Source organism: Oncorhynchus gorbuscha, linkage group LG20 (assembly GCF_021184085.1).
Source record: "Oncorhynchus gorbuscha isolate QuinsamMale2020 ecotype Even-year linkage group LG20, OgorEven_v1.0, whole genome shotgun sequence".
In the NCBI taxonomy this organism is placed as follows: Eukaryota; Metazoa; Chordata; class Actinopteri; order Salmoniformes; family Salmonidae; genus Oncorhynchus; species Oncorhynchus gorbuscha.
The window spans coordinates 38,248,318-38,260,024 of record NC_060192.1 but is presented as its reverse complement, the minus strand read 5'-3'; positions in this window follow the sequence as shown (position 1 = coordinate 38,260,024).

The window sequence follows — 11,707 nt, the reverse complement described above, 5'->3', positions numbered from 1 at the left end:
GTAGAGCTCACTGGAAATAAAACATAGAGCTACATAGAGCTCACTGGAAATAGAATGTTGAGCTACATAGAGATCACTGGAAATAGAATGTTGAGCTACATAGAGATCACTGGAAATAGAATGTTGAGCTACATAGAGATCACAGGAAATAGAATGTTGAGCTACATAGAGATCACTGGAAATAGAATGTTGAGCTACAACATGTTGAGCTCTCTGGAAATAATTAGCTGTTGCAAAAGTAGTAGCTACAATTTCTTCATGAATCATGACATAACATGACATAACACAGAACATTAATAGACAAGAACAGCTCAAAGACAGAACTATATCAGTTTATCAAATCCACACGTAGCCTGACCTGTATCTCCGCACACTGACCCGGTACCGGAGCCCCCTGTTTATAGCCTCGTTATTGTTATGTTAGTGTGTTACTTTTCTTTAACTATTTTTACTTTAGTTTATTAAGTTACATTTTTTAAACTGTATCTTGAACTGATACTTGATATTATATGAGGAGATGTAAACATGATTTAATAATGACATGTTTTATATGTAATGTAATATTATCCTACCACACTGTTGTTGTTTCCATATTTACTGACTATACTTGTTGATGTTAATGAATGTTAAAGGGAACTTTTAGTTGTTCTAAACATTCAGTTTTATTTATTTTCTATTACAACTTGCTGTTACTGTTTCCAGAGACTATTTCACTTCATTCATTATTTTATCTAGACCGTTAATTATATTCCATTACAGAAATGTTTTAAGATCTTTTGAGTGGTTTAAGTTGTGTTAAATATATTGTACACACATGTTATTTCTCTATGATACTAGTGTGTAACATTTAAATGACAGTATCTGTTCTGGTGCTGGTGGTGGTTGTCATGTTTTGTCTTATATTGTGTTGTCATTTTGCTTTCCCTTCTGTTCGTTTCCCCCTGCTGGTCTTATTAGGTTCGTTCCCTTTTTCTATCCCTCTCTCTCTCCCTCCCTCTCTCTCCTCTCTCTATCGTTCCGTTCCTGCTCCCAGCTGTTCCTCATTCTCCTACTCACGCATTTAGTCTTTCCACACCTGTTCCCTATCTTGTCCTCTGATTAGAGTCCCTATTTCTCCCCTTGTCTTCCGTTTCTGTCCTGTCGGATCCTTGTATATTGTTCGCCGTGCTGTGTCTTGTTTCCCTCAGAGGCTGCGTGTGAGCAGGTGTCTGAGTCTGCTACGGTCGGTGCCTTCCCGAGGCAACCTACAGTTTATGGTCGAGTCTCCAGTCTGTCCTCGTCACTACGAGTGGAATTCGTTTTTTATGTTTTGTTTTCTGCTCTGATTTGTCTAGGAGTATTGCCTATTTCCTTTACTGGAATAAAGACTCTGTTTTCGCCAAGTCGCTTTTGGGTCCTCATTCACCTGCATAACAGTGGTCTTCATGTAAAGGGGCAATCTGTGACAGGGGGATCCGTTTTAGATTTCTTAAATCAATGTATGTTCATTCTTGAAGAATATGACTTACAAATGCCTCATAAGATTAATTCAACTGTCCTTTTCCATCAGAACCCGACATATAAACTAGTTTTATTCCATTGTTTGTAAACAATGTAATAGTTTCTGTTCTGGTGCTGGTGGTGGTCTTCATGTAAAGTGGCAATCTGTGATCTGGAATTAAATTTTAGGATTTAAAATGATGTACCCATTGATTCTTGAAGATTATAACTTATAAATGCCTCGTGATTTTAGTCCAACTGTCATTTCCCACCAGAACCCAAATTGTAAACTTTTTTTACTCCATGATTTCTAAGCAATGTAATTGTAAACAAACACAGTTTAGTCTCAAAAACATAGTTTGAACTATAATGTTGATATCATGGTTAGTCATTCTGTATAGTCTCAGAATCATAGTTTAAACTATGTGGATATCAGAGATGGTCATCCTGTATAGTCTCAGAAATATATGTTAAACTATAATGTTGATATGATGGATGGTCAGTACATGAAATCATTGCTCTGTCCATTCATTTGAGAGTGGTTACATTTCTCTAGCCCCATCCTTCAGTTTTTACTAAAATAGTGGTGGGGTTTACGCTTTGTAATTGGTTGAACTGCAGATTGCCCTTTAACTATTTGACTATGGTACATTCATCCTTTTCGCAGTAAAAAAAATCAATAAAGTTATGAAAATGACACTAATTTTTTCATTTTTTTGTTTTATACTTATTTCAAGAAACAGAGGAAAGAATAGAAAAGATTTTGATAAGGATGTTAGACCTGACCTCAGATCATCGGTAAGTCACTAGGAATGCTCTTTACTGTTGTATACATAGTGTTAGACCTGTCATGACGTTGCCCTCTTTGGGTACAGCGAGCACCATCCCCCACTCTCTGCTTCTACAACCAGACTGCTGTGGTCAGAGTGAGGTCGTAAGTTCCGAGGGAAGACCCTCTCTCATGGCCACACAGTATAGAGACAGAGTGAAGTTCCATAGCGAACAAAGGAATTTCTTCCACCTCACAGAACTTGAGGTCCGAACAACATTTACGTTCCGGAGAAAGTATAAAAGATCGGTGAAGAATCCAGCTACGAACTGGTCCGGTTGGTACAACTTGGGGAAGCTCATGGGAGACGGTGTGGCCACATTACCATAACGCTGTTTATATAATAGCCTCAGATATGAGGTTTACATCTAATTGTTGTATAAGGTGAATGAGTGAGGATGATACGGTTTGTAAAATTCGAGTAATGTGGACTAATGAAGGAAACTCCAATTTGTTTTTTGAGTTGAACTAAATCAGAGGACCGCCAATGAGCCCAGTTAGGGTCAGGCATCCTGGGACAGCCCCTTTTCTGCAATTCCGAATAAAACTCAACTTTGAGAAATTCTCGGTAGACCATGTTTCTCTCAATCACGGGAGGACTAAGGTTGCAGAACATTGCTGAATCTTTTAACCACGTGGTTAAACTCTTAGACTATCGATACCGACAGAATAAGAACAAGTCTTTGATATTAATTACTAGTCTGCAGCCAGGAATTCGGTATCATTGAAAGCGAAGAACGACAACCGCCGAAACATCCATCCTACAACAACATTATTGAATGTCACTCTGAACTATCCACTATAACCACGACACAGAGAGAGACGGACAATTCTACAAAAGAAACAAACTTTTCAACAGCGAAACAAAACGACACACTGAGCGTAAATATATATATTGATTGCAATTGTTCCCGAATGAGTGAGCGTTCATGTGCAAAGGGTTAGCATTTTAATTGTTGTAATTATTAACTCTGTAGTGACTTCTTAGTCGACCCCCACTTCCCTTTTTGTCCACCAAGCCGCCATGCCGGTTTAGCCCACTAGGGCACATTCTCCTATCATTTCTTGTAGCCATATTTACTTTGTTGTTTTGTTTATGCATGTAGTTAGTAATAAACGTGCACGAGAAGATAAAAAGCCCTCATCAATGGAACACAGACAACATGATTCATCATGTAAACAGGAGAAAAAGGGTCTCCAACCTCCTACTTCTCCCCAGTGGAGTTAAACATATTCATGAATGTGTATGCAGAATATGAGTTAATATTTAAGAAAAAAAGGTAATTCAGTAACAGCAGCAAAAGAACTTGAACTGGCGTAGCAGAAAATTGCTGAGTCATTGAAAATAATGAAATGTTTAATCTCAAGTGTTCCACTTATTCAACATGTATATAGTGTGTGTGTGTGTGTGCCCGCATGCGCATGTTTAATATCTACGCAGGTGCAGCCCAACAGGCACAAAAAGTACTTGGCAGCAACTGAAGATGAAATATAAAAATATACTTCAAACATAATTACATTGCAAGCTACCTTATTAAACAGTATTCAGTGGCTACATTCAACATGTGATTGTCACACCCTGATCAGTATCACCTGTCCTCGTTATTGTCTCCACCCCCTCCAGGTGTCACTTGTTTTCCCCAGTATATTTATCCCTGTGTTTCCTGTCTCTGTGCCAGTTAGTCTTGTATGTTTCCACATCTATTTGAAGGTGACTCAGTTATATATTTGAAATGTTTAATGTGGCGTGGACACTGTTGTAAAAACAAAGTTCAAATTAGGTGGGATACTTTTCTGGGTAAAGTTACAAGTTAAATGTCTAATCTTCATCTTTTACCAGATACTGATGATGTAATCTGTATGGTAGAGCCTTCTGCCAAAACAGACCTCCAAGCACTCTTAATACTCCACAGATTTTTCATAATGGGTTAGAGTAGAACACCACAATTGCCATTTTCTGACCTGTTATGCGGGTGAATGAGGACCCAAAAGCGACTTGGCGAAAACAGAGTTTTTAATCCAGTAAAGTTACTTTACAAAACAAAAGGCATAATACTACTCGTAATGACGAGAACAGACTGGAGACTTGATCAAGAACTGCAGGTTGCCTCGGGAAGGCACTTGAACATAGCAGACTCAGACACCTGCTCACCACGCAGCATCTGAGGGAAACACGACACGACAGGGCAATACATAGACACAGCACGGTGAAATATAGACAAGGATCCGACAGGGCAGGAACGGAAAACAAGGAGAGAAATAGGGACTCTAATCAGGGAAAAGGATCGGGAACAGGTGTGGGAAGACTAAATGATTGATTAGGGGAATAGGAACAGCTGGGAGCAGGAACGGAACGATAGAGAGAAGAGAGAGCGAGAGAGTGAGAGAGGGAGGGGGAGAGAGAGGGATAGAAAGAGGGAAAGAACCTAATAAGACCAGCAGAGGGAAACGAATAGAAGGGGAAGCACAGGGACAAGACATGATAATCAATGACAAAACATGACATGACCATAGTTCTTTTGTGTTTTCCTTGTTTTAGTGTTGGTCAGTACGTGAGTTGGGTGGGCAATTTATGTTGGATGTCTAGTTTGTCTGTTTCTGTGTTTGGCCTGATATGGTTCTCAATCAGAGGCAGGTGTTAGTCGTTGTCTCTGTTTGGGAACCATATTTAGGTAGCCTGTTTTGTCATTGTGGGTTGTGGGTGATTGTCTATGTCTAGTTGCATGTTAGCACTATGTTTCATTAGCAGTCACGGTCGGTTGTTGTTTTGTTAGCTTGTTCAGTTTACGTGGTGTTTTTCGTCATTCAATAAAAGGAATGCACCCTCACCACGCTGCGTTTTGGTCCGCTTCACACGACGAATGTGTTATTTTGTAAAAGCTTTCAATGTCTGCTTATATGCCCCCTTTATTTATCCTACGGTTCTGACTTCCTCACCACGCTGCGCTTTGGTCCGCTTCACACGACAAATGTGTTATTTTCATTACAGGAGGAAGACACCGTGTCAGCTGCCACAGAGAGAGAAGATACAGACCTATTGAGGTTTACACCTTAAAAATAACATCTAACCGTTGATGTTAGTGTGGTATCATAAAACTCCCACCTTTTTCTCTAACAGAGCAATGTGGAAAATTACAATGAGGAAGAGGGTCCATCCACCTCCACAGCACAACTTACCTCAGTAAGATGTTGTTCAGCATTGGCCCATGACTTACAATGAAACAAACTAGACCTGGCACTGTGGAATTCAGTCATTTATTTTGTGTTCCTATAGCTCCCTGTGAAACAACTGTACGAGGTCTACTTAGAGAAACACATCGAAAAATGTCGTTTACAAATTGACAACATGAGTCTGCAGATGCTAAAGATAAAAATATAAATACAACTGCTAGAACATCAGTTAAATATGGTGAAGTGTCCACAGGTAGAACATCAGTTAAAGGTGGTGAAGTGTCCACAGGTAGAACATCAGTTAAAGGTGGTGAAGTGTCCACAGGTAGAACATCAGTTAAAGGTGGTGAGGTGTCCACAGGTAGAACATCAGTTAAAGATGGTGAGGTGTCCACAGGTAGAACATCAGTTAAAGATGTCCACAGGTAGAACATCAGTTAAAGGTGTCCACAGGTAGAACATCAGTTAAAGGTGTCCACAGGTAGAACATCAGTTAAAGGTGTCCACAGGTAGAACATCAGTTAAAGGTGGTGAGGTGTCCACAGGTAGAACATCAGTTAAAGGTGTCCACAGGTAGAACATCAGTTAAAGGTGGTGAGGTGTCCACAGGTAGAATATAATTTAAAGGTGGTGAGGTGTCCACAGGTAGAACATCATTTAAAGGTGGTGAGGTTCCCACAGGTAGAACATCAGTTAAAGGTGGTGAGGTGTCCACAGGTAGAACATCAGTTAAAGGTGATGAGGTGTCCACAGGTAGAACATCAGTTAAAGGTGGTGAGGTGTCCACAGGTAGAACATCATTTAAAGGTGGTGAGGTGTCCACAGGTAGAACATCAGTTAAAGATGGTGAGGTGTCCACAGGTAGAACATCAGTTAAAGATGGTGAGGTGTCCACAGGTAGAACATCAGTTAAAGATGGTGAGGTTTCCACAGGTAGAACATCAGTTAAAGGTGGTGAGGTGTCCACAGGTAGAACATCAGTTAAAGGTGGTGAGGTTCCCACAGGTAGAACATAAGTTAAAGGTGGTGAGGTGTCCACAGGTAGAACATCAGTTAAAGGTGTCCACAGGTAGAACATCAGTTAAAGGTGGTGAGGTGTCCACAGGTAGAATATAATTTAAAGGTGGTGAGGTGTCCACAGGTAGAACATCATTTAAAGGTGGTGAGGTTCCCACAGGTAGAACATCAGTTAAAGGTGGTGAGGTGTCCACAGGTAGAACATCAGTTAAAGGTGGTGAGGTGTCCACAGGTAGAACATCAGTTAAAGGTGGTGAGGTGTCCACAGGTAGAACATCATTTAAAGGTGGTGAGGTGTCCACAGGTAGAACATCAGTTAAAGATGGTGAGGTGTCCACAGGTAGAACATCAGTTAAAGATGGTGAGGTGTCCACAGGTAGAACATCAGTTAAAGATGGTGAGGTTTCCACAGGTAGAACATCAGTTAAAGGTGGTGAGGTGTCCACAGGTAGAACATCAGTTAAAGGTGGTGAGGTTCCCACAGGTAGAACATAAGTTAAAGGTGGTGAGGTGTCCACAGGTAGAACATCAGTTAAAGGTGGTGAGGTTCCCACAGGTAGAACATCATTTAAAGGTGGTGAGGTGTCCACAGGTAGAACATCAGTTAATTAAAGGTGGTGAGGTGTCCACAGGTAGAAAATCAGTTAAAGGTGTCCACAGGTAGAACATCAGTTAAAGGTGTCCACAGGTAGAACATCAGTTAAAGGTGGTGAGGTGTCCACAGGTAGAACATCAGTTAAAGGTGGTGAGGTGTCCACAGGTAGAACATCAGTTAAAGGTGGTGAGGTGTCCACAGGTAGAACATCAGTTAAAGGTGTCCACAGGTAGAACATCAGTTAAAGGTGGTGAAGTGTCCACAGGTAGAACATCAGTTAAAGGTGGTGAGGTGTCCACAGGTAGAACATCAGTTAAAGATGGTGAGGTGTCCACAGGTAGAACATCAGTTAAAGATGGTGAGGTGTCCACAGGTAGAACATCAGTTAAAGATGGTGAGGTGTCCACAGGTAGAACATCAGTTAAAGATGGTGAGGTGTCCACAGGTAGAACATCAGTTAAAGGTGTCCACAGGTAGAACATCAGTTAAAGGTGGTGAGGTGTCCACAGGTAGAACATCAGTTAAAGGTGTCCACAGGTAGAACATCAGTTAAAGGTGTCCACAGGTAGAACATCAGTTAAAGGTGTCCACAGGTAGAACATCAGTTAAAGGTGTCCACAGGTAGAACATCAGTTAAAGGTGGTGAGGTGTCCACAGGTAGAACATCAGTTAAAGATGGTGAGGTGTCCACAGGTAGAACATCAGTTAAAGATGGTGAGGTGTCCACAGGTAGAACATCAGTTAAAGATGGTGAGGTGTCCACAGGTAGAACATCAGTTAAAGGTGGTGAGGTGTCCACAGGTAGAATATAATTTAAAGGTGGTGAGGTGTCCACAGGTAGAACATCATTTAAAGGTGGTAAGGTTCCCACAGGTAGAACATCAGTTAAAGGTGGTGAGGTGTCCACAGGTAGAACATCAGTTAAAGGTGGTGAGGTGTCCACAGGTAGAACATCAGTTAAAGGTGGTGAGGTGTCCACAGGTAGAACATCATTTAAAGGTGGTGAGGTGTCCACAGGTAGAACATCAGTTAAAGATGGTGAGGTGTCCACAGGTAGAACATCAGTTAAAGATGGTGAGGTGTCCACAGGTAGAACATCAGTTAAAGATGGTGAGGTTTCCACAGGTAGAACATCAGTTAAAGGTGGTGAGGTGTCCACAGGTAGAACATCAGTTAAAGGTGGTGAGGTTCCCACAGGTAGAACATAAGTTAAAGGTGGTGAGGTGTCCACAGGTAGAACATCAGTTAAAGGTGTCCACAGGTAGAACATCAGTTAAAGGTGGTGAGGTGTCCACAGGTAGAATATAATTTAAAGGTGGTGAGGTGTCCACAGGTAGAACATCATTTAAAGGTGGTGAGGTTCCCACAGGTAGAACATCAGTTAAAGGTGGTGAGGTGTCCACAGGTAGAACATCAGTTAAAGGTGGTGAGGTGTCCACAGGTAGAACATCAGTTAAAGGTGGTGAGGTGTCCACAGGTAGAACATCATTTAAAGGTGGTGAGGTGTCCACAGGTAGAACATCAGTTAAAGATGGTGAGGTGTCCACAGGTAGAACATCAGTTAAAGATGGTGAGGTGTCCACTGGTAGAACATCAGTTAAAGATGGTGAGGTTTCCACAGGTAGAACATCAGTTAAAGGTGGTGAGGTGTCCACAGGTAGAACATCAGTTAAAGGTGGTGAGGTTCCCACAGGTAGAACATAAGTTAAAGGTGGTGAGGTGTCCACAGGTAGAACATCAGTTAAAGGTGGTGAGGTTCCCACAGGTAGAACATCATTTAAAGGTGGTGAGGTGTCCACAGGTAGAACATCAGTTAATTAAAGGTGGTGAGGTGTCCACAGGTAGAAAATCAGTTAAAGGTGTCCACAGGTAGAACATCAGTTAAAGGTGTCCACAGGTAGAACATCAGTTAAAGGTGGTGAGGTGTCCACAGGTAGAACATCAGTTAAAGGTGGTGAGGTGTCCACAGGTAGAACATCAGTTAAAGGTGTCCACAGGTAGAACATCAGTTAAAGATGGTGAGGTGTCCACAGGTAGAACATCAGTTAGTTAAAGGTGTCCACAGGTAGAACATCAGTTAAAGGTGTCCACAGGTAGAACATGAGTTAAAGGTGGTGAGGTGTCCACAGGTAGAACATCAGTTAAAGGTGGTGAGGTGTCCACAGGTAGAACATCAGTTAAAGGTGGTGAGGTGTCCACAGGTAGAACATCAGTTAAAGGTGGTGAGGTGTCCACATGTAGAACATCAGTTAAAGGTGTCCACAGGTAGAACATCAGTTAAAGGTGGTGAGGTGTCCACAGGTAGAACATCAGTTAAAGGTGTCCACAGGTAGAACATCAGTTAAAGGTGTCCACAGGTAGAACATCACTTAAAGGTGGTGAGGTGTCCACAGGTAGAACATCAGTTAAAGGTGGTGAGGTGTCCACAGGTAGAACATCAGTTAAAGGTGGTGAGGTGTCCACAGGTAGAACATCAGTTAAAGGTGGTGAGGTGTCCACAGGTAGAACATCAGTTAAAGGTGTCCACAGGTAGAACATCAGTTAAAGGTGGTGAGGTGTCCACAGGTAGAACATCAGTTAAAGGTGTCCACAGGTAGAACATCAGTTAAAGGTGTCCACAGGTAGAACATCAGTTAAAGGTGGTGAGGAGTCCACAGGTAGAACATCAGTTAAAGGTGTCCACAGGTAGAACATCAGTTAAAGGTGGTGAGGTGTCCACAGGTAGAACATCAGTTAAAGGTGGTGAGGTGTCCACAGGTAGAACATCAGTTAAAGGTGGTGAGGTGTCCACAGGTAGAACATCAGTTAAAGGTGGTGAGGTGTCCACATGTAGAACATCAGTTAAAGGTGTCCACAGGTAGAACATCAGTTAAAGGTGGTGAGGTGTCCACAGGTAGAACATCAGTTAAAGGTGGTGAGGTGTCCACAGGTAGAACATCAGTTAATTAAAGGTGGTGAGGTGTCCACAGGTAGAACATCAGTTAAAGGTGGTGAGGTGTCCACAGGTAGAACATCAGTTAAAGGTGTCCACAGGTAGAACATCACTTAAAGGTGTCCACAGGTAGAACATCACTTAAAGGTGGTGAGGTGTCCACAGGTAGAACATCAGTTAAAGGTGGTGAGGTGTCCACAGGTAGAACATCAGTTAAAGGTGGTGAGGTGTCCACAGGTAGAACATCAGTTAAAGGTGTCCACAGGTAGAACATCAGTTAAAGGTGTCCACAGGTAGGACATCAGTTAAAGGTGGTGAGGTGTCCACATGTAGAACATCAGTTAAAGGTGTCCACAGGTAGAACATCAGTTAAAGGTGGTGAGGTGTCCACAGGTAGAACATCAGTTAAAGGTGGTGAGGTGTCCACAGGTAGAACATCAGTTAAAGGTGGTGAGGTGTCCACAGGTAGAACATCAGTTAAAGGTGTCCACAGGTAGAACATCAGTTAAAGGTGTCCACAGGTAGAACATCAGTTAAAGGTGGTGAGGTGTCCACAGGTAGAACATCAGTTAAAGGTGTCCACAGGTAGAACATCAGTTAAAGATGGTGAGGTGTCCACAGGTAGAACATCAGTTAGTTAAAGGTGTCCACAGGTAGAACATCAGTTAAAGGTGTCCACAGGTAGAACATCAGTTAAAGGTGGTGAGGTGTCCACAGGTAGAACATCAGTTAAAGGTGGTGAGGTGTCCACAGGTAGAACATCAGTTAAAGGTGGTGAGGTGTCCACAGGTAGAACATCAGTTAAAGGTGGTGAGGTGTCCACATGTAGAACATCAGTTAAAGGTGGCCACAGGTAGAACATCAGTTAAAGGTGGTGAGGTGTCCACATGTAGAACATCAGTTAAAGGTGTCCACAGGTAGAACATCAGTTAAAGGTGGTGAGGTGTCCACAGGTAGAACATCAGTTAAAGGTGGTGAGGTGCCCACAGGTAGAACATCAGTTAAAGGTGTCCACAGGTAGAACATCAGTTAAAGGTGGTGAGGTGTCCACAGGTAGAACTTCAGTTAAAGGTGGTGAGGTGTCCACAGGTAGAACATCAGTTAATTAAAGGTGGTGAGGTGTCCACAGGTAGAACATCAGTTAATTAAAGGTGGTGAGATGTCCACAGGTAGAACATCAGTTAATTAAAGGTGGTGAGGTGTCCACAGGTAGAACATCAGTTAAAGGTGTCCACAGGTAGATCATCAGTTAAAGGTGGTGAGGTGTCCACAGGTAGAACATCAGTTAAAGGTGTTGAGGTGTCCACAGGTAGAACATCAGTTAAAGGTGGTGAGGTGTCCACAGGTAGAACATCAGTTAAAGGTGGTGAGGTGTCCACAGGTAGAACATCAGTTAAAGGTGGTGAGGTGGTCACAGGTAGAACATCAGTTAAAGGTGGTGAGGTGTCCACAGGTAGAACATCAGTTAAAGGTGGTGAGGTGTCCACAGGTAGAACATCAGTTAAAGGTGGTGAGGTGTCCACAGGTAGAACATCAGTTAAAGGTGGTGAGGTGTCCACAGGTAGAACATCAGTTAAAGGTGTCCACAGGTAGAACATCAGTTAAAGGTGGTTAGGTGTCCACAGGTAGAACATCAGTTAAAGGTGGTGAGGTGTCCACAGGTAGAACATCAGTTAAAGGTGTC